This window comes from Myotis davidii, unplaced genomic scaffold (assembly GCF_000327345.1).
Source record: "Myotis davidii unplaced genomic scaffold, ASM32734v1 scaffold323, whole genome shotgun sequence".
NCBI classification, from domain to species: Eukaryota; Metazoa; Chordata; class Mammalia; order Chiroptera; family Vespertilionidae; genus Myotis; species Myotis davidii.
This window is the reverse complement of record NW_006295491.1, coordinates 1,804,470-1,823,663: the sequence shown is the minus strand read 5'-3', so window position 1 is coordinate 1,823,663 and position 19,194 is coordinate 1,804,470. Positions and strand designations below refer to the sequence as shown.

The window sequence follows — 19,194 nt, the reverse complement described above, 5'->3', positions numbered from 1 at the left end:
ACTAAAGACAGGAATATGGTAGTTAGTGAATCTGACTTTTGTACATACAAAATCACTGTGCTACTTTTATATAAATTATCTCTTAATCTTCAAAATAATCCTACCAGATTATTAGTATTATCCTCACATAACCAAAACTCAGTCACCTAAATCTGATTCGATCAAAGTTGCCTAACTCCAAAAACCCTTTTCTTAACTACATGGTAAAGATAATGCCTAAATTAATACCTAAACGATTTGAAGTACAGAATAATTCTAATAAAAGCTATCATAATCAACATGGCCTGTTTTAAAATATAATGCTATACAAGGGTAAGAAACAAACAGTACTCTACTGGTACACTATTCTGTCACACTGCTCTCCTCCCTACAAGGAAGAGATGCTTGACACTAATAGCACAGGGGGAAAAATAAACATAAATGTACACAAATACAGCTCAATGCATGAAGCATTAATGAGACAACAGTCTATTTTTCTACAACACACCTTTCTGTAATGGGGCTTAGTTCATTTATTCATCATTAAGGGATGAGGTCAGTATAATGTGAAAGTCACATTGGTTCACAAAGAATTTTCTCCATCCCAATAATGCTTTAAAGCCATCAGCGAATGCCTCATTAATACATGATGACCATAAGGGGGAAAAACTAAACAAAACCCTGAAAATCCTGTAGAAGAGGGCAAGCACAGTCTGGTTAATAGCTTTCCACGTTGTTAAACTATCTGGTCAAGCTGTGAGTACAGATAAAGAAGCCGTGGAAATATTTTCTCCGTATATATTTTTTATTATTTATTTCAGAAAGGAAAGGAGAGGGAGAGAGATAGAAACATCAATGATGAGAGAGAATCATTGATCTACTCCCTCCTGCACACCCACTACTGGGGATGGAGCCCACAACCCGGGCATGTGCCCTTGACTGGAATCAAACCTGGGACCCTTCAGTCTGCAGACTGGCGCTCTATCCACTGAGCCAAACCAGCTAGGGCTCCATGTTTATTTTTTTTTAAAGGGGGTTAGAGGTAGGGATGACTAATAAAGAATCAAAATTTTTAATTTTGACAATTTATCTTAAGTGGAATTGAATGCCCTCATGGACCTACATATCAAAGAAGACATAAATCCTAGAACTGGATGACTGATGTTTGATACAAATGCTTAGCTTTATTAATATTTTTATTCGAATTGTTACTGGTTTTGTTAGTACATAGATTACAAAGCTGCATATGTTATAAATGGCTTGTTTCTATTTTTAGAGTGATTTTGCAGAACTTTATGTTTTTCCCAGAGATACATATATTGCTTTACAGGACCACCTGTGTTGTGGTAGTGAAGGAAACCCGGCGACACCACCTGCTTTATTTAAACCCAGCCTAATTTCTTCAGTATTTGCTATTATGGGGTAAAACCAAGCTGCACTATGAAACTTAATTGCTGCTAAACACTTAACTACTTTGTCAAACCAAAATATTGCCCATTTTTGTTTTTGTTTTAAGAAATATTAATTTTAAAAGTTGAAGTGGAATATCAGGAGTGAATAAAAATTAGATAACATTTAAAAATACAAACTAATAATAGAGGTAAAACATATCACCTCAAAATTCTGCTAAATTAAATTTAAATTATAGCATACACTGTGTGTTTTTAAAAACCAGTATTTTGAGTCATTTTTTAATTTTATACTAATGCCACAAGGAGGATGACATTCATTAGAGTGATACAGGCTTTTCCCTTATGACAGACTGTTTTGGTTTATAGCATAGCACACTTGAAATTACCTTAGGAAAATGTCAAATTAAGGAGAAAGCAATCTCTACCTACCTTGATCACAAAGAGAATACATTTCTTTCTCCTAATATGAAAAATTACAAAAATCACTTCAGCATTTAAATCAGCCTGCAACATGTGCCTAACATTCCTAACATTTTAAGAATGTGAAGTACTAATCAAAATTTAATTTTAGTAATGCATTTATTAAAAAGTGAAAGTTATTAAATTTCCCTGAAATGTTGTGCTACATTAAGAAATTTTTAAAGCACTTTGTATGATGTTCTGAAACATGCATCTGGAAGTATCAACTCACTAAAGTTCGGAATGCCAGTACAGTATGCCTACCACTTTAAAAATGGGAGGAATGGATACAGGAGCTGGCAGGAAAAAAAAAGGAGAAAATGGTATCTTGAACAGAACAAGGATACCAACCTGGTAAATAAATGTAATCCATCTCCACAGTGCCAAATCACATCGTATCTGCTTTTGTATCAAAAGTCATTTGGATCTTGATGGTTCATACCACCTTCTATTCTTTTTGCCAATTAGTGATTATTACTATAACATTCTGAATCAAATTCTGGCTCAGGGATTATCAAAAGTTCAATAATAGCTCTGAAAGTCTGTTTTTCTTTCTTCATTGCCTAAAGTTAGATGATTTGTTTTCCAAAACTTTCACTTGGGTACATGTCTCCTCTGCGCAAAATTTTCAGGATGGAAATGGCAAGTTTATCTTATTAAAATAAAAATACTGGTCAAGAACATTTTCTAACTATAAGACAGAAAACATGTATTAAAACTACACAGTCCCACATAAAATGCTTATAAACAACTAGACTTTACACTTATTGAGAGGAGTGAAGCTTTCAAAACTTTGCTGTTGTCAGTTTTCGATATCTCAATCTCAAAGGTGCTGTTCCTTTACTCCTTCCTTCTCACTTGTCTCTTAAGAAAAAAGTGATCCTGCCCTGGTAGGTGTAGCTCATTTGGTAGGACCATCATCTAGAACACCTAAAGGTCCCGAAGTCGATTCCCATTCAGGGCCCATGGGGAGCAGGAGAGTAGGGATGGGGGGTGAAGAGGGGTGTCAATTAACATATCCTCGGGTGAGGATTAAAACAAAAAAAGTGATCCCTATCATTACCAAAGCTTTATCCCTACACCTTCTCCAGAAACTTGTTCCATTAATCATTTCCCTTCTGCTTAAAGATTCGATTTCTTCAATCTCATTCTTGTCTCTCTTTCTGTGAACATTCACAAGTGTATAACATTCATTCTTGGATGCAAAACAATGTAAATGAGGTGAAGCCTTAAAGTAGAAAGGGAGTCATCCCAATCTAACTAGACAAATTTTTAAAATAATAAAATTCAATATTTTTTCATTTCACTACTTAATAAAGCTCTGGTCATAGAATGAAAAGAAAAGAGAAAGCAAAATTAAATATTATAAAATATGTCCCGAGCAAGGCTATACGGCAATGACTTCTAATCTTTATTTTCAGCACCCAGGACTTATTTGTTACCAGAAAATGTATCTAAAACTTATCACAGATACAATTCTAAGGTATGAATTTTAAAAGGTACTCTAGAGGATGAACTGCTATGACCTTCAACAAGTCAACTCAAAATTTAGGAAATAATTTCCTATATAAAAACAAAATATGTTACAAAACTTTGCTCTTGCTCTTATGCTTACTTTAAAAAAAAAACCACACACAACATTAAACCAATTGGATTCTTAGACCTTATCTTTGCAAAGTTAACATTGTGATTTTTACTTACTTTTAATCACAGGGTTGGGGGTAAAGAGTAACATTCTTTTTTTTTTTTTTTTGCCAGAATATCGTAGTATCAGAATTCTGAGGTTTTTACAACAAAAATTGTGATTTTATAGGCTTACAACTTATGTGTATTGATGAAAAAATTTAAAAAGTTAAGAAATTTATAAATGTTTAAGCATGAGAAAAACGAAAAGGATACATCTGTAACTCATAACTTTCCATCACTGTCACTCTCTTCTTATTGCAGCTTCATGTAACTTCTTCCTCAATTACTTTCTTCATTATTTTCAACTTACATAAACTCTAAGTCATGTCCAATCTCATCACTAGGCCCTAAAAGATCTCACTTATTATATGTTCATTTTAACTGTCACATTAATCTACTATCACAGTATCTTGATCCAATGACAAAGCTGCAATTATAGTAGACTTAGAAATTCTGAAGAATATAGACATGTAAAGAAGAAATATTTTAAATTACCTAAAATCTCATCATCCATAGATAATCACTTAATAAATTTGCTGTATCTCCTTTTAGTCTCCCTCTCTACTATGTACAACAAATACATATTTTCAAAATCAATATCACTTTAGGTTAAACTCCATAAAAATTCTGATACTCCCTGATCTACAAAAATGATAATTTCAGATGCTTCAACCTAATACCATATGGACTATATGTGTATGTACATATAAGTACAATTTTACATTCTTCTTCTGAGACTTTATATTATACTAGAGGCCCGGTGCACAAATTTGTGCACGGGTGGGGTCCCCCGGCCATGCTGGTGATCGGGGCTGTCTCGCCCAGACCCTGTAGGGCCGATGGTGGTGGGTTGGTTGGGGAGGAACCAAAGGAGGTTGGCAGGCCGGCGGGGAGGGACCTTGGGAGGGCTCCAGGGTGTGTCCGGCCCTCTCACCCAGTCCCCATCAGCTGGATCCCAGCAGCAAGCTAATCTACGAGTCAGAGCGTCTGCCCCCTGGTAGTCAGTGCATGTCATAGTGACTAGTCTAGCAGTCAACCAGTCGACTTATTGGTTAGACACTTAGCATATCATGCTTTTATTATATAGGATCATGAGCATTTTCCTAGTTTTCAATATTCTTCCCAATATAATGTTTTAAGGCTAGATGGTGGCTCAAACAAATGGATATAATAAACTAATTTAACCATTTCCCTGATGTTTGAAACTGAATTATTTCTAGTTTTTCACCATTACAAATTATTCTGGTGGGAATAATCCTTATACCTAAATCTTTCTGTAAATCTCTGAGTTACTTCCTTAGAATAACTTCTTAGAAGCAGGCTTACTAGATTGAAGTTTATGAGCATTTTAAATACTACCTAAACAAGTTCTTAAAATACCTGCCATAAGAGAATTTACATTATCAATCTAATTTTCACCATTAGTGTATGAGATTGCTCATTCCATCTCAAACCTGTTTTTAACAGTCGGAGAGATGACTTTATAAATCATCTATGGTTTGTAAACCAATTCTTAGAGAAAAGGAAGCTGACGGACAACATATACATAAAGGTAAAAGAGAAGCACATTATCAACATCAATTGTTCTCAAATTTGGTACACATAAGAATCATATAGCTTGTTTGAGCATGAAAGTTCTTGGCTCCCATTCCAGTGACTTTGTCAATGTGTTCTGATATAGATTTATGTTTACTACCACCCTGAATGACACAGATGCAAGTAATCTCTGAACCACACTTTGAGAAACATTACTGCAGAGAAAAAGTGCTTTATATGAATAATTACAGCAACAATAAAAAGCATATTCCAAATAGTTGAGTAAGAAGTGAATGCATCAGTTACTTCCTACTCAAGACACAAAAATTAGGTAACCATATAAGGTCTTCAGACCAAAACTTGGCTTCATCTCTATAGTCACTGCTTAATTAAAAGTGTAAATACTTTAAAAGAATATTAAGGTACAGTATTATACCAAAGTTTTTAAAATATACAGGGTGTTCCCAAAAAATGTATGCATACTTTAACAACTGATAGCTTCATTTTGAAAATGAAAGGTATTTTAATAAACACTGCCTTTATAATTATGCAAAGAGTATGTATACATTTTTTGGGATAATATATACATTTATATGTATACACACACACACACACACACACATATACACACATTTTTTTAAGTAAAATTTTGAAAATTGGTTCTATTTCCTAGCTGTGTGATTTACGGTTAAGTTATATAACCTCTCTTGAGCCTCAGTTCCCTTATCTTAAAAAATGACAACAAGAATACCTATCTCATAAAATGACATAATATAGAAGTACTTAGTTTAGCATGGTCCAATTAAGGGTTCCATAGTGTTTGTTATAATAATTCTGATAGCCCTAACCTGTTTGGCTCATTGGATAGAGCGTCAGCCTGTGGACTCAAGGGTCGCAGGTTCTACTCTGGTCAAGGGCATGTACCTTGGCTGCAGGCACATCCCCAGTAGGGAGTGTGCAGGAGGCAGCTGATTGATGTTTCTAACTCTCTATCCCTCTCCCTTCCTCTCTGTAAAAAATAAATAAAATATATATTTTAAAAAAAATAATAATAATTCTGATATAATCATCACTTCAAAAGTGCCGAATTCAATCAAACCACAGACCACTTTGCCTAGCCAACAGCTTCTGATGGACCATGTATGGAGCAAGCACTACTAGCATAAAGGCTGCCTTTCAAAAAGAAAGATTACTGAAAAATATGCTAGGTGCTGAAATGAATTCTTTAACAAAATTACCTTTGTTACAGAGCACAGGGAGAAATGTCAGTGCCAGAAAATAATCCCAAATTTGTTCTTTTAAGAACTAGAATAATTATTCAAAATAATTATGCTTTATAGAGAATATTGGATATCAAAAAGATAAAACAGTGCTCTTGGCAAAAAAAACATGCACCCCCTTCTCCACCCCTCCTCCACACACACACAAAAAAAGAGAGATGAAAAGTAAAAGGAGACATTTCATTACCTCCTAGAAACTGATTCTTTAAGAAATTTTATCTTTCCTCCTAACTCCAACTTCTATAACTTCCATGTCAAATATTATAACACCTCACACCAGTATGAACAAATTGATTTCTTTTTAAAGGAAATTTTAAGACTGTGTTTAAGGAACCTTAAAAAATGTTCATATATAAATTTGATCAAGGTCATCAAACAGATTAGTGGCAAAGCCTGATTCAATCAAGTACAAGTAGGCTTTTAAAAAAAGAACAGGCAGTTCCACTGGGGCTAAAATATCACAATGTATACTGCCTATTTATTTTACATGTTTAAATACAGAATAATCATAGTACCTTCTATCTCTTATAATCAATCTTTTTTTTAAGTAGTCAACACTTCTGGTATGCCCTTCTTTTCCTCCTATTTGCTCAGCCCTTTGCAAAAAAGCTTTAATGTACACCACTCTGCTGAAACTTATATTAATGATTAATGTGTTGGTTATCTACTATTTAACATTTCAATACATATGAAATTTAGACACATCCTTGACCAAATCTCAAATGATACTAACATACTTATGTTAATCAGTGTTCATAAAGGGATTTGAGGGGGAGGGGTGGATAAACTTGTTACCTAATGAATAATAAAATATTGCAAACACTACTTTGTAAATTATATTACAGCATTCTATAATTAATGTTTTAAGTATCTGAATTCAGGGTAAAGTACAGACTGATATTGGTAATATATCTTTCAAGAAACACTAAGGCTGCAAACATTAAGGGCAAGTATTTAAATAATAATAAAGAAAAGCTTTCTTCACACAGTGCTTTGAATGGTATATATAATGGTAATTTTATGCTAAATTTCTTCTACAGCAAATTATTAACATATTTATTAATATAAATGTTTTTAAATGTCATTGGAAGAAACAGTGCTTGTATCATGGCAAGAACATAAGCTTGTTAAAGAACATATATTCGAGAAGGACAGTATTTTTCTGTGTCAGACTCTGTACAAAACACTCCACATTCTGAATAGTTAAAGAGGTAGAGGAGCTGGTGAAATTTGAATATAAACAAAGTCTAGCACTCAGCAAAATTTGAATATAGACAAAGTCTTTAGCATCTGAGTCTCACTTTTGTTTCTGCAACACTAGCTCTCTTCTACTTTAGACCTATACTTCCTTTGTAATCAATTGTTTTGTTTTTTTTTTGTTTTGTTTTGTTTTTAAATATATTTTATTGATTTTTTACAGAGAGGAAAGGAGAGAGATAGAGATAGAGAGTTAGAAACATCTATGAGAGAGAAACATCGATCAGCTGCCTCCTGCATATCCCCCACTGGGGAAGTGCGCGCAACCCAGGTACATGCCCTTGACCGGATTCGAACCCGGGACCCTTCAGTCCACAGGCCGACGCTCTATCCACTGAGCCAAACCGGTTTCGGCGTAATCAATTGTTTTTAAAAAGGCATAGAATAAAAATGAAAACAAAGGTTATTAAAATATAATCACTGGAAAATCATAATCTTGGATAATAAGGTTTTGATTTGCTATATCCTTAAATATCACTTTAAAATAGCTACTATGTTTTCATCAATAATCCTTAAAATTGGTCCAACTCAGATTTCCTAAATCTTTGCATCTATGAAACCAATGAGAGCAAAAGACCAAAAAAGGATACAAAACAACTCTTGTACAACACCATAGTACAAGAACTTACCATAATTCCATTATTATAATTACAGCTGGAGTTTTAAACTTACAAAATTTGCAAATGTTAAGAATATTCTGTTTAATTTAGATAACAAAGAATAGTTAAATAAATTCTTATATTTTCAAGATATGTCTGTGATCAATATCAGAGTATGCTGATACTATATGTTGATGCTAAGCTGAGAGTAGGGAGCAGAGAGATTATATCTCATTATATTCAAGCTAGTAGTAGTACCAATGGACTTTTTATGAATTGATGAATGAAATAATATGGGAGCTCACTCAAACTAACTGAAATTACTGAGGCTACCCAAAACTTAAAGCAAAGACAAAAAAGAGAAACTTAGTATTCTAATATTAAAAATAAGTGCTGCTGCTTTAAATGGCCAGCAGTCTCACATCAACTCCAGGCTGCAATCACAACATCCATTAGAGTGCTCCACAGCTCAGAGCAAGCAAGCAAGTGGTTGTCAGTGCAGCTAGTAAATCACCTGATCCTATTACAAAATCAATTACTGCAGTGCATTTCCATTGCTACACAATCTGATGATGACAAAATGATATTGGATAGCTACTGCAAGGTCAAGAAAACTGCCAAGAACATTTTTAATTGGTATTTTATATTTAATCATTTGGTCCTAGTTATAATGCGTCTATTTTAATTGTATATTCTTATTTGAAATAAATCTATGTAGTTACCTTTGGTTGCCTGGGACATGCGCTGGACAATCTCTGCAACTGGTCTGATGTATGGCTACAAGAGAACAGATCGGAGCAGCAGGTCGAACGGCTCAACCTCTTCATTAAAGAAGAAATAATGCTGCAGCCACAGCCACACATTGACTTGCTCATTAGATGAGAATTTAACTTAAAAAATCAGAATTGGTAATGTCCCATATATACTCAAAATTGGCTAAATGCCTCATTCTGCAGCTCTCTGGCTGAAAGAAACACTGTTAAAAAAGAATAAAACAGCAGCTTCCCTACAGAAGAAACCAGCCACAAACTCATTGCCAAGAAAAACTCGATATTAAGAACAGAAGTCTCCCGGCTACTCTTTAGAAAGAAGGTAAGAGGTGCTTTAATATTTCCAACTGTTTTATATTAAAACCCCAGTACTTAACAAAGGAGCAAACTGAAGCTATTACACCCCAAAATTATACTAACCACTCTCTCTGTCCTCCATCAGTTTAGATCTGTTTGCCTACTCCTTCAGCTCAGCCTATCCAACCTGTTCCCTCTGTAAATGCACACTATTTCAACAACCAACAGAAATGAGCCCCACCCCTCCCTGTCCCCATACACACTGTTCAAGAACCGCTCAATATCTGGAAAAGAACTGCTGCTGCATTGCTTTGAGAAACAACAGGGAGCAAATTACTGGACGGATTCTTTAACTTACCAATCAGAACTGCTGACCTTTTATGACTCTCCGATTCAAGAAGCCTGCCAAACCCTTACAGTAAGAATAATCAACTGATTTTATTTGTATATTATATATTAATTAACAAGATCATTTTCAATCTTACTATTCAATCTAAAATGCAGAAACATAGGCATACGTATTTTTTAACAAGATTTAGGCAGTAGCTATTTAAAAGATCTGTGAGTATTGCTGGGGGGGGCGGGGGGGAGGATGATGGCTGATGTGCAAAGTAAAATATTCCCTCTGAATATTATACTTAAACTTGAGGAATATGGAGCAATAAAATTCTATAGCAAAAACAGTGGTGTAGATAATTATGGACTAAATAAGCAAGATAATCCAAGGAGGCCCTGGTTATCATAATTGTTAGAAGAGTTTTAATGAGAAGAAAAGAATATGTATCTATAATATGTATTGACAATGAGTAGAAAGTTGTCAAAAACCTTGTTTTCATGTTAAATCTTCTCCCACTTGGTTATTTGCATCTCATTAAAAATATTCAAAAAACTCAAACCACCCTAAAAACATAAGCAATAGTACTAAATATGTTAGCTATACTCTAATATCTTTTATATGTAAGCATCCTCTTTTGCCTATAAAGATATTTATGTATAGCATGTAGTTATAATCCATACTATTATGTCCAGGGCAAGAGAAGATAACATTAATATAAATACTTTACAGTCTTCACAAATAATTGTATTTCAAATAGCTTAATAAACATTCATAAACCACTGATTATCAATCTTTTTTAACAGCACTGTTTTTGAGGAAGATAGTCTAAAAACTAAATGCAATAAGAAACACCTTGAATTAAAATGTATTTTTAAAACTTCCTGTTTCCTGTGGCATTGAAAGGTTCTTTATTTGTGTGTGCCTCATGCTCAATTTCTTCCTTGGTTTAAAGCTAAAAAGAGCCAATATTGCCCCTTCCTTCACCTTGCACTGCCCTCTTGATATTCATGTTATACATAAATCAATTTCCAGAATATCTAAAAACAGGCATGCATTTCACATTGAATTAAAAAATAACAAACACCTTTTGTAGATACAGGCTATGGAAACAAGCAAAATAATGCAGTAACCTTTTACTCGCCTGCTGGAGGTACTGTCTGCTGCATAGAATTTTAAATCCTCATCTGCAGATGCAATTGAGTTGCTATTGCTAAGAACTCTGCTTTTCCTGTGTGCTGCTTGCTACAGCTATTCATTGAAAGAGCACATTACGTGGAAAATGTGAAGTACTATCAATTTAAGTTTCTACTATGAGTTAACAAAAGAACTTATACAGTCTAGCTATGGCTCTGCTCTGTCACATTTTCACAAGCATGCCAGACACTTTGGGGGAAGAGGTCTTATTGCTGCTGATGCACTGCTCCTAGCAGATGTGTGAGACTGGGAAGTCAAGAGGTAATGAAAAAATTAATACAGCATTTTAACATAAGGACAATGTACCATGCATTAAAACCTCATACAATTTCTATTATCAACAAATATAATAATTTGAGATTTTTATTAGCTTTATAATTAACGAAAGCCTGAAACTAAATTATTGTGTCTAATATTATAGGCAAGCATCAATAAAAATCCCCCCAAATGCTATTAATGAAAGTAAGTTATTCTTCTAACTACTCAAAATCAATGTTGTTTTTAAACAAAACCATGAAAAAAAAGATCCAAAGTATAGATTACTTGTGAAGTAATTTGACATGCAATGGTTCATCCCCCTCATTCCTCCACTAACAAATACCCTCCGGATCTTATATTAGTTATAACTAAAAGAGAAGGTAAGCAATAAGGGCTATCTTCATTTATTATTTTTCCTCCATGTCAGCTAATTTAATGTACTATTGATTCTTAGGTTGCATACAGATGGAGGCAAAAGGCAAGCCAACAAAGATAAAGCTTTAAAAACCATCAGAACACAAAAACACATAATAGTGTTTAGGAAAAACAGTTAATATTTGTTTTTAATTATCTTCCTATAGATATGTTTAAAAAGAGACATTAATATTTACTCATTAATGACAATTAAGAATCATGATTATTTTTAAATAAACTGCATTTTAAAGTTATACTTTCCTCCTTAACTGCACATTATACTAAATATCAAAAAGTTTAAAATATTTTAATAATCTATTTCTATTTAGTTAATGTCTACTTCTCTAAGAAATATGATAACCATTCTATTACATGGTAGTCTAAAAGATGTATAATATACAAACACAACTCTGCAGGTCAGGACATCCTCCCTCAATGCCCAAGCCAACTTTAATATATAAGTAAGCACAAGCCAACTTCAATAGTTTCCAAAACTAAAATGTATCAAATAGAAACTTACCCAATTGAAACTATTATATTTAAATAACAGTTTCCCTGGTATTTACTAATACCAATCAACATTTGAATTTCCAAGATTGTGTCAAAAATGTCTTTTCTAGGTAATTTGATCTAAACAGAATCCAAACAAGAACACTCTTTGTATATGATTATTACATTTCTTTTCTTACTTGAGAGCAACTCCCCATGCTCCTCTTTTTTATACCATAAGGATTCTGAATCCTTAGCTGTTCTATATTCTGAAACTGCATGTTTCTTCATTGCTACTCACTTTGTACCCCAATCTCTCATATTTCCTACAAATTACTTTTTATGACTAGAACCAAATTCCAACCTCAAAAGAAATACTAGAGATATAGGTGGCCTACATAAAGGTCCCTCTAACTCCAGGGAATCAAATAGCAATTTAAGTCTATTGGCAATTGCTGAACATTTGTTGAAATTAATTTGAAAAACTTAACATGGTGCAATAGCTCTGAAAAGACAGAAGAGGGAACTCTAATATTTTAGAATTCCATACTTAAATAGCACAAAATTTTGTTTAATATTTAAACACTGATTTTCAACTTTGCAGTGGTTAAAAATATAGTAATGTTTTATATAATTTTCCTTGTAAAAAACAAACAAAAAATCTACAATACAGAAGAATTGGAAGAATAAAGTGAAGACTGAATACACAGACATTTCTAAATTGTATCACACTAATAAATTATAACCATTAACAAAAGCTATCATTTAAAATTACAGTTGACCCTTGAACAACACAGGGGTTAGAGGTCCCAACCCTTGTTTATCTGAAAATCTGCATATAACTTCTGACTCCAAAAATCTTAAGTTGTCCTTCAGTATCCACAATGGATTGGGTCCAGGACCCCAAGTGGATACCGAAATCCAAGGATGCTCAAGTGGCATAGATCAACACAAACAGTCAGCCCTCCACATCCACAGCCACAAATCAAAAACAGTGCAGGTATTTATTGAGAGAGAAAAAAAAATCAGTGTTAGTGGACCCACACAGTTCAAACCCATGCTGTTCAAGGGTCAACTGTATTCTAACAAACAATGCATTCCCATTTTCTAAATGATTTCTTCAATAATAAATAAAGATACCTGAATAAAACCAATGTACTTTTTAAATAACCATTTTTATTCAAAATGTTTTTTTAAAATAGTTTGTTTTAAAAAAGTCAGGAAAATGTATAGCAAATTACCTTTAAATATACATTTTTTTTCAAAAGGAAACTGCAAAAAGACTTGAGTAATGACATCTCAAGGACAAGTATACATAGTCTACTAAGATATTTGTTTGGAGAATACAGATATTTTTTAAACAGAAATTTAATTTATATAAAAATGCACACCTGTCACTTTAATGAAAACTAAGTACTTTATGCGAGAACGTAATAGAAGAGGAAATTTATAGTACACAAATGACTACTACACCAAGGCCAGATGGAACACAGTTACCAGGTAACTAAAGGACAGAACTCAAGTAAGCTTTCTGTTGCTAACTAACAAGGATCCCCTTTACTCCAGTTTCCTATAACATGTTCATTTCCTTTGGAGTTCCTACCAGTAGCACCATTAATCTTCCTATTTTCACCAAAATTCTGCTTATGGTAATTTTGGTATTTCTCTAAGAATCTACACGCTTTCTTCACCATGATCGTTACATTCTTCTGAGTCTCTAGCATCTTTAACATCCATTTCTACCAATTCTATGTATAATGATTTAAGTATTCTCTAAAATGATACTTTTTCTCTGTTGCACTCCTCACTTCCTTTAGAGGCCTCACCAGTAGTGTTTAACATCTGTGTTTCAACCAACAGTACATTCAGGGCAACCTAGAATTTTGCTTTCATGCTCCTCAAAATTCTACCTGTTACCTAATTTCAAAGCCATCCCTATGTTTTTTGGTGTTTGTTGCAGCAGCACCCCCACTTGCAGGAACCAAAATCTGTATTTTCTTCCTGTAGCAGCTGTTATAATACTGCAAACTTGGTGGTGTACAACATGAATTTATTATCTTATAGTTCTTGAAGTAAAAGTTCAAAATCAGTTTCACTGGGTTAAAATCAAGGTGTTGGTAGGCCAGTGTTCTTTTTAGAGGCTCTAGAAGAAAATCTGTTTCATTGTCTTTTCCAACTTTTAGAAAGCTGCCTGAATTCCTTTCCTCAATTTCAAAAGTGCATCACTCTAAACTCTACTTCAGTCCCCTGTCTCTTTCTTCTGCACTGATGATGGCAGAGTGGTATGCAGGGATACCAAGAGGAGAGGGGATGGAATCTGTGTGGCCCCATCCCCACCCTTGTCCTCTCTTTCATTTGGCTGTGCCTAAGTTGTATCCTTTATAATAAAAGTGTAACTGTAAGTATAGAGATTTCAGTGAGTTCTGTGAATCACTCTAGCAAATAATCCAACACGAAGGGTACATGTAGAAATCTCTAAATTTGTAGCCAGGTCAGACAGAAAGTAGAGCTGCTGGGAGATACCACCTGTGGCAGGTGTCCAAAGTAAAGGCTAGGAATCTTGCCCTTGAACTAGTAGGGTATTACACTAACTATGGGTAGTTAGTGTGTTAATTGAATTGAATTGAATTGTAAGCACCCAGTTGTCAGGTAATTGATATAGGAACATAGATACTAACTGTGTAATTTAGGGAAGATTTCTGGTTAGAAGGTAAAGGGTGGTAGTATTCAATTTCCAAAGGATTTCTCCACCACATCTATCCTCCCCCCCAAAAAAGAGAAAGTTCAGGAAACTTTTGTAATTTGATGTTTAAGACAAATTTTCTAAGCAGATTGACAGAGTAGTCAAAAATAAACAATACGAGTGATAAGGTACATTTATTTTCACTTTTAAGAGTTTCTAATAAATTTTCCACAAACTTTTTGAAATTCTTAACTCTCAAATTAAAAGATATATATCAACTTAAGTCAACTAAAAAGAATGATCCAGATGTGCATGATACAGCATACCACAGGGACACTATTAGGAAATCAACACATCTGGGCTCTAAGCCAAAGTATATGATATATCATTAAACATTGTATCAAAAAACATTTTCAATTCTTTTTTACTATCCAGTATATATTCTATAGAGTTTATATTTTAACATAAGGTTTTTAACCATATTGGAGCTAGAATTACTAATTTTAATAACAAATGAATCCAGACAAGTCAAAATTCCTCAAAAGCAAGGTCTGGAATAGTACAAGCATAGATGTACTATGTGTAAATACATGTTACTGTATAAATAAAGATGTACTATACTTACTGAGTTAAAAAAAAGTAGCCAGTCACCCATGACAAGTAACAAAACTAAAAAAACAGAAAATTTTTAGTTTATTCTATTAATAGTGTAAGATAGTGATATTCAACCATTTTCCCTCAATAGAACTCTTTCCAAATGAAATGTTACTTCTTTTAAAATTGCTTATAGTAACAGTGAACTGACAAATAATTCCATGTTTTTGTTTACCTTTTCAATGGTTCTCTTGCTTCCAGAGTTTCCCTCAGTAAATTTCCAATGCTTGGCTAGCCCTAACTTCTGTCTTATGCCACTGCAACTACAAACGGCTAGTATGCACCCTAAGACAAGAAAGCCAAAAACATACAATTCTTACACATTACAGCTGCAGGTTTTAAAGGATAACCTCATCTGACTTCTGCTTCCTTTTGACCATTTTCCACTGCTTCTAAATAGTTGGAGTTTTTCTTTCAATATTTTATCCAGATTTTTATCATTGTTATCGGAAGGATGGTTCATTCAACTACTTTACTGGCATCATTGCATCATTGTTGGATTTAAGAATCTCAAAATTCTATTAATGTGGATTAAAAATTCACAGTCTTGATTTCCATTCCTCCCACCAAATTAAGGCCTTCATCTCATCACAAGAATTTAGAGTACAACCACCTTCCAGTTTTCTCTCCCTGAACCCACACAATACTGGAGAGCACTCTCTCTTGCCTGTGTACTACTTTTATCATTAGAAAGAGTGTTTTCTGTGAAAACCAGGAAACGTGTAATCAGAAACCTCATTTTAACTTTCGACTCCACCACTATCTATGAACCCATAAGCAAATTATAATCTCTGTGACCCTTATTTCTACCATCTGCAAATAAGAATATCATCTCCCTCATTATTTAAGCTTAGGACCAAAATATGATAAGTAATGTTAGCAAGTGTAGACAAGAGTTTGCCACAGATGTTACAGGGCTGTGACATGAGAATAGGAGAATGGTTAAAATCATTACCTAAACAGAACAAACCGAACGGACTGGGAGACTCAGATAATGAGTTCATTCACTGACTCAACAAGCATGTATGAGTCCCAACAACATATCAAGCATTGTACAAAGCAAATTTTTCAGGATGAAAAATAATAATTTTGGGTTCTGAGAATGTAATAATTGAGGGGAAATAGATAATAAGGAAAACATGGCATTTATAAGGCATCACAAATTTGTCTTAATTCACATAATGAAAATAGACCATATTCTAGAAATGTATGATATGATTAGGAGGAGCAAAGAGCAAAACTTCAACCCAGTGTGTACTTAAGGGGTGTATAAAGGAAGAGCAATAACAAAGAAAACCAATATGTAGTCAGAGAGATGACAGAAAGCCATTTAAGTAAACTATCACAAAAGACAAGGGAGAAGTGGCTGCTAAGAAAAAAATACCAAGTGCTGAAAAACGTAGGGTAGGATGAGAAATGAAAAGACACAGATTTAGTAACTGGAACTTAATATTATCTTGGGAATGATATAGAGCATTTTAACAGCTTACCCAATGCCTATTTAGCTATTTTGTAAGAAAAGTGGTTTACTTTCACTTGAGAAAGCAGAACTCTAGTAGAAACAATAGGCAAACTACAGAAGGTGGTTGAATAAGAGTTAAGAAATTGGACACTTAGCATGGACTATAAATCAAATAAGGTTAGTGATAATGAGAAGGACTGTCAAGTAGAAGTAAGGCATTTTTCAAGATTAAGTGTGATAAGACAAACAACCCAGCACAGAGCATAAGGAGGGGGAATACTGGAAATAGCAAAATTCCAGTGAAGGGAAGAAGGATCAGATTAAGAATACAGATGTACTTCAATTGCAGGCTGGATTTCCAATTGGGGCGAGTGCGGGAAGCAACCAATCGATGTGTCTCTCTCACAATGATGTTTCTCTCTCTCTGTCTCTCCCCATCCCTTCCACTCTAAAAATCAATGGGGGAAAATAGACTCGAGTGAGAATTAACAAACAAAACAAAAGAATACAGATGTTCATTTTCTAGAAGAAATATTTTATTCTTTGGATAAAGATAAACTAAAGAAAGAAAAACTATAGCATATAAAATAAAAAAGTAGTAAGAAAAATAGGGCTAGGATCACTTGAGGGCAGTGGAAAGTTTCATATAATATTCAGCATGAATTAAAAAAAAAAAAAAAAAAGGATAAGGCTTACCAGGAAGCACTGATGCTAGCTAAACCATAAGGGTAAATGTGAACCTCTCAGAAGAGTACCGTAAACTGACAAAACTCTAGTACAGTGGCCGGCAAACTGTGGCTCGTGAGCCACATGTGGCTCTTTGGCTCCTGGAGTGTGGCTCTTCCACAAAATACCGACTTCTGCGCATGGGCCACAAAGTTTCAATCGCACTGTACGTGCGCGCCCCCACGTGGTATTTTGTGGAAATTAATAAGAATAACATTTAGGTGGCTACTAGATTGAATGTGGGTCACGCTGGATTTTTTCATTTAAAAAGTGATTTCTGAAAGAAAAGGTTTTTAGGCAAACTTCACTGCATGATGTGGTTGCCACAGTAACTATGCTGGGAGAAAAGGGAGTCAATAGTACTTTTCAATGGTCTTCAGACATTTGTGCAAAAACAGTGTGACATTTAGAATAAATATTAAGTAAATAGTAAAATATCCTTTTGAGGAAGAATAGTTCTATCCATACAAGCCTTACCAATTCTGACCAATAGCTCTAAGGCAGTGAAGGCAAACCTATGACACGAGTGTCAGAGGTGACACGCGAACTCATTTTTTGGTTGATTTTTCTTTCTTAAATGGCATTTAAATATATAAAAATAAATATCAAAAATATAAGTCTTTGTTTTACTAGGGTTGCAAATATCAAAAAATTTCTATATGTGACACGGCACCAGAGTTAAGTTAGGGTTTTTCAAAATGCTGACATGCCGAGCTTAAAAGGTTCGCCATCACTGCTCTAAGGTGTATTATTGACCAGCAGATTAGCAAACTCTAGGATGTGTGCTGGGAAGCTGCTACCTACAAATAGTATAAGGCAGCCCCTATTGACTTTAATGACAAATTATTAGTTTAACTAAAGAGTAAACTTTACCTTTGTAAGGAAAAGGGGGTATCTGCTAATATTAAACCCCCATCTATATATATAAAAGCCTAATATGCAAAGTGTCCCCTCAGGAGTAAGAATCACTTGCTATGACGTGCACTGACCAACAGCGGTGATGCAGAACGAAGGAAGGCCCCGGCCAGCAGCTAGAAGGAAGGCCCCAGCTGGCAGCCAGAAGACCCCGATTGGCCCTGATCGCAGGCCAGGCCTATGGGCCCTACCCATGCATGAATTTTGTGCACCAGACCTCTAGTTTCAAATATAAATACTCAAAGAGAATATCTGCTCAATAATTATGTTAATAAGCATATAGAACAAGAGAAGGGAAAAGGGAAAAAATGTACAAAAACCATTTTGCCTTAATTCAGTCATAAATAGGTTATCAAAATCCTCTTAAACACCACAGTTGGCACATACCATAGGAGGACGTAACTCTCTCAACTAAATATTTTATTTTTTATCACAATGGAAAATTTAACACCATCATGAATGGTATAATATCAGTTTTTATTTCCTTTCCCATTGTAAAATGTCCATGGATAGTATAATACAAACTACAAAACCATCAATGTGAAGAACAATATTACCTATAAAATGGGCACTTAAGTGAATGTTAACCAATGGACACCATGATTTAAAAACAACTAGGAAGAAGATTATCAATAATCTTAGCTCTATAAAATTTCATTAAAATAGATTTTGGTTATTACTAGTTAACACTGAATATTGTTAGACAATACAAAAGATAGAAACAAAAATAAATTTCCCTAATAAAAAATACATTTATTACACTACTAGAGGCCCGGTGTAAAATTTG

General features: G+C 34.1%; 1 long non-coding RNA gene across 1 annotated transcript in view; it reads left to right on the top strand.

The window, feature by feature from the left end:
• The first annotated feature begins 9,553 nt into the window (after positions 1-9,553).
• LOC107184148 overlaps positions 9,554-19,194 on the top strand; it is a 29,483-nt gene continuing 19,842 nt past the window's right edge. Inside the window, exon 1 of the long non-coding RNA XR_001514966.1 lies at positions 9,554-9,693. This is a non-coding gene — a long non-coding RNA (uncharacterized LOC107184148). The remainder of the gene's footprint in view (positions 9,694-19,194) is intronic.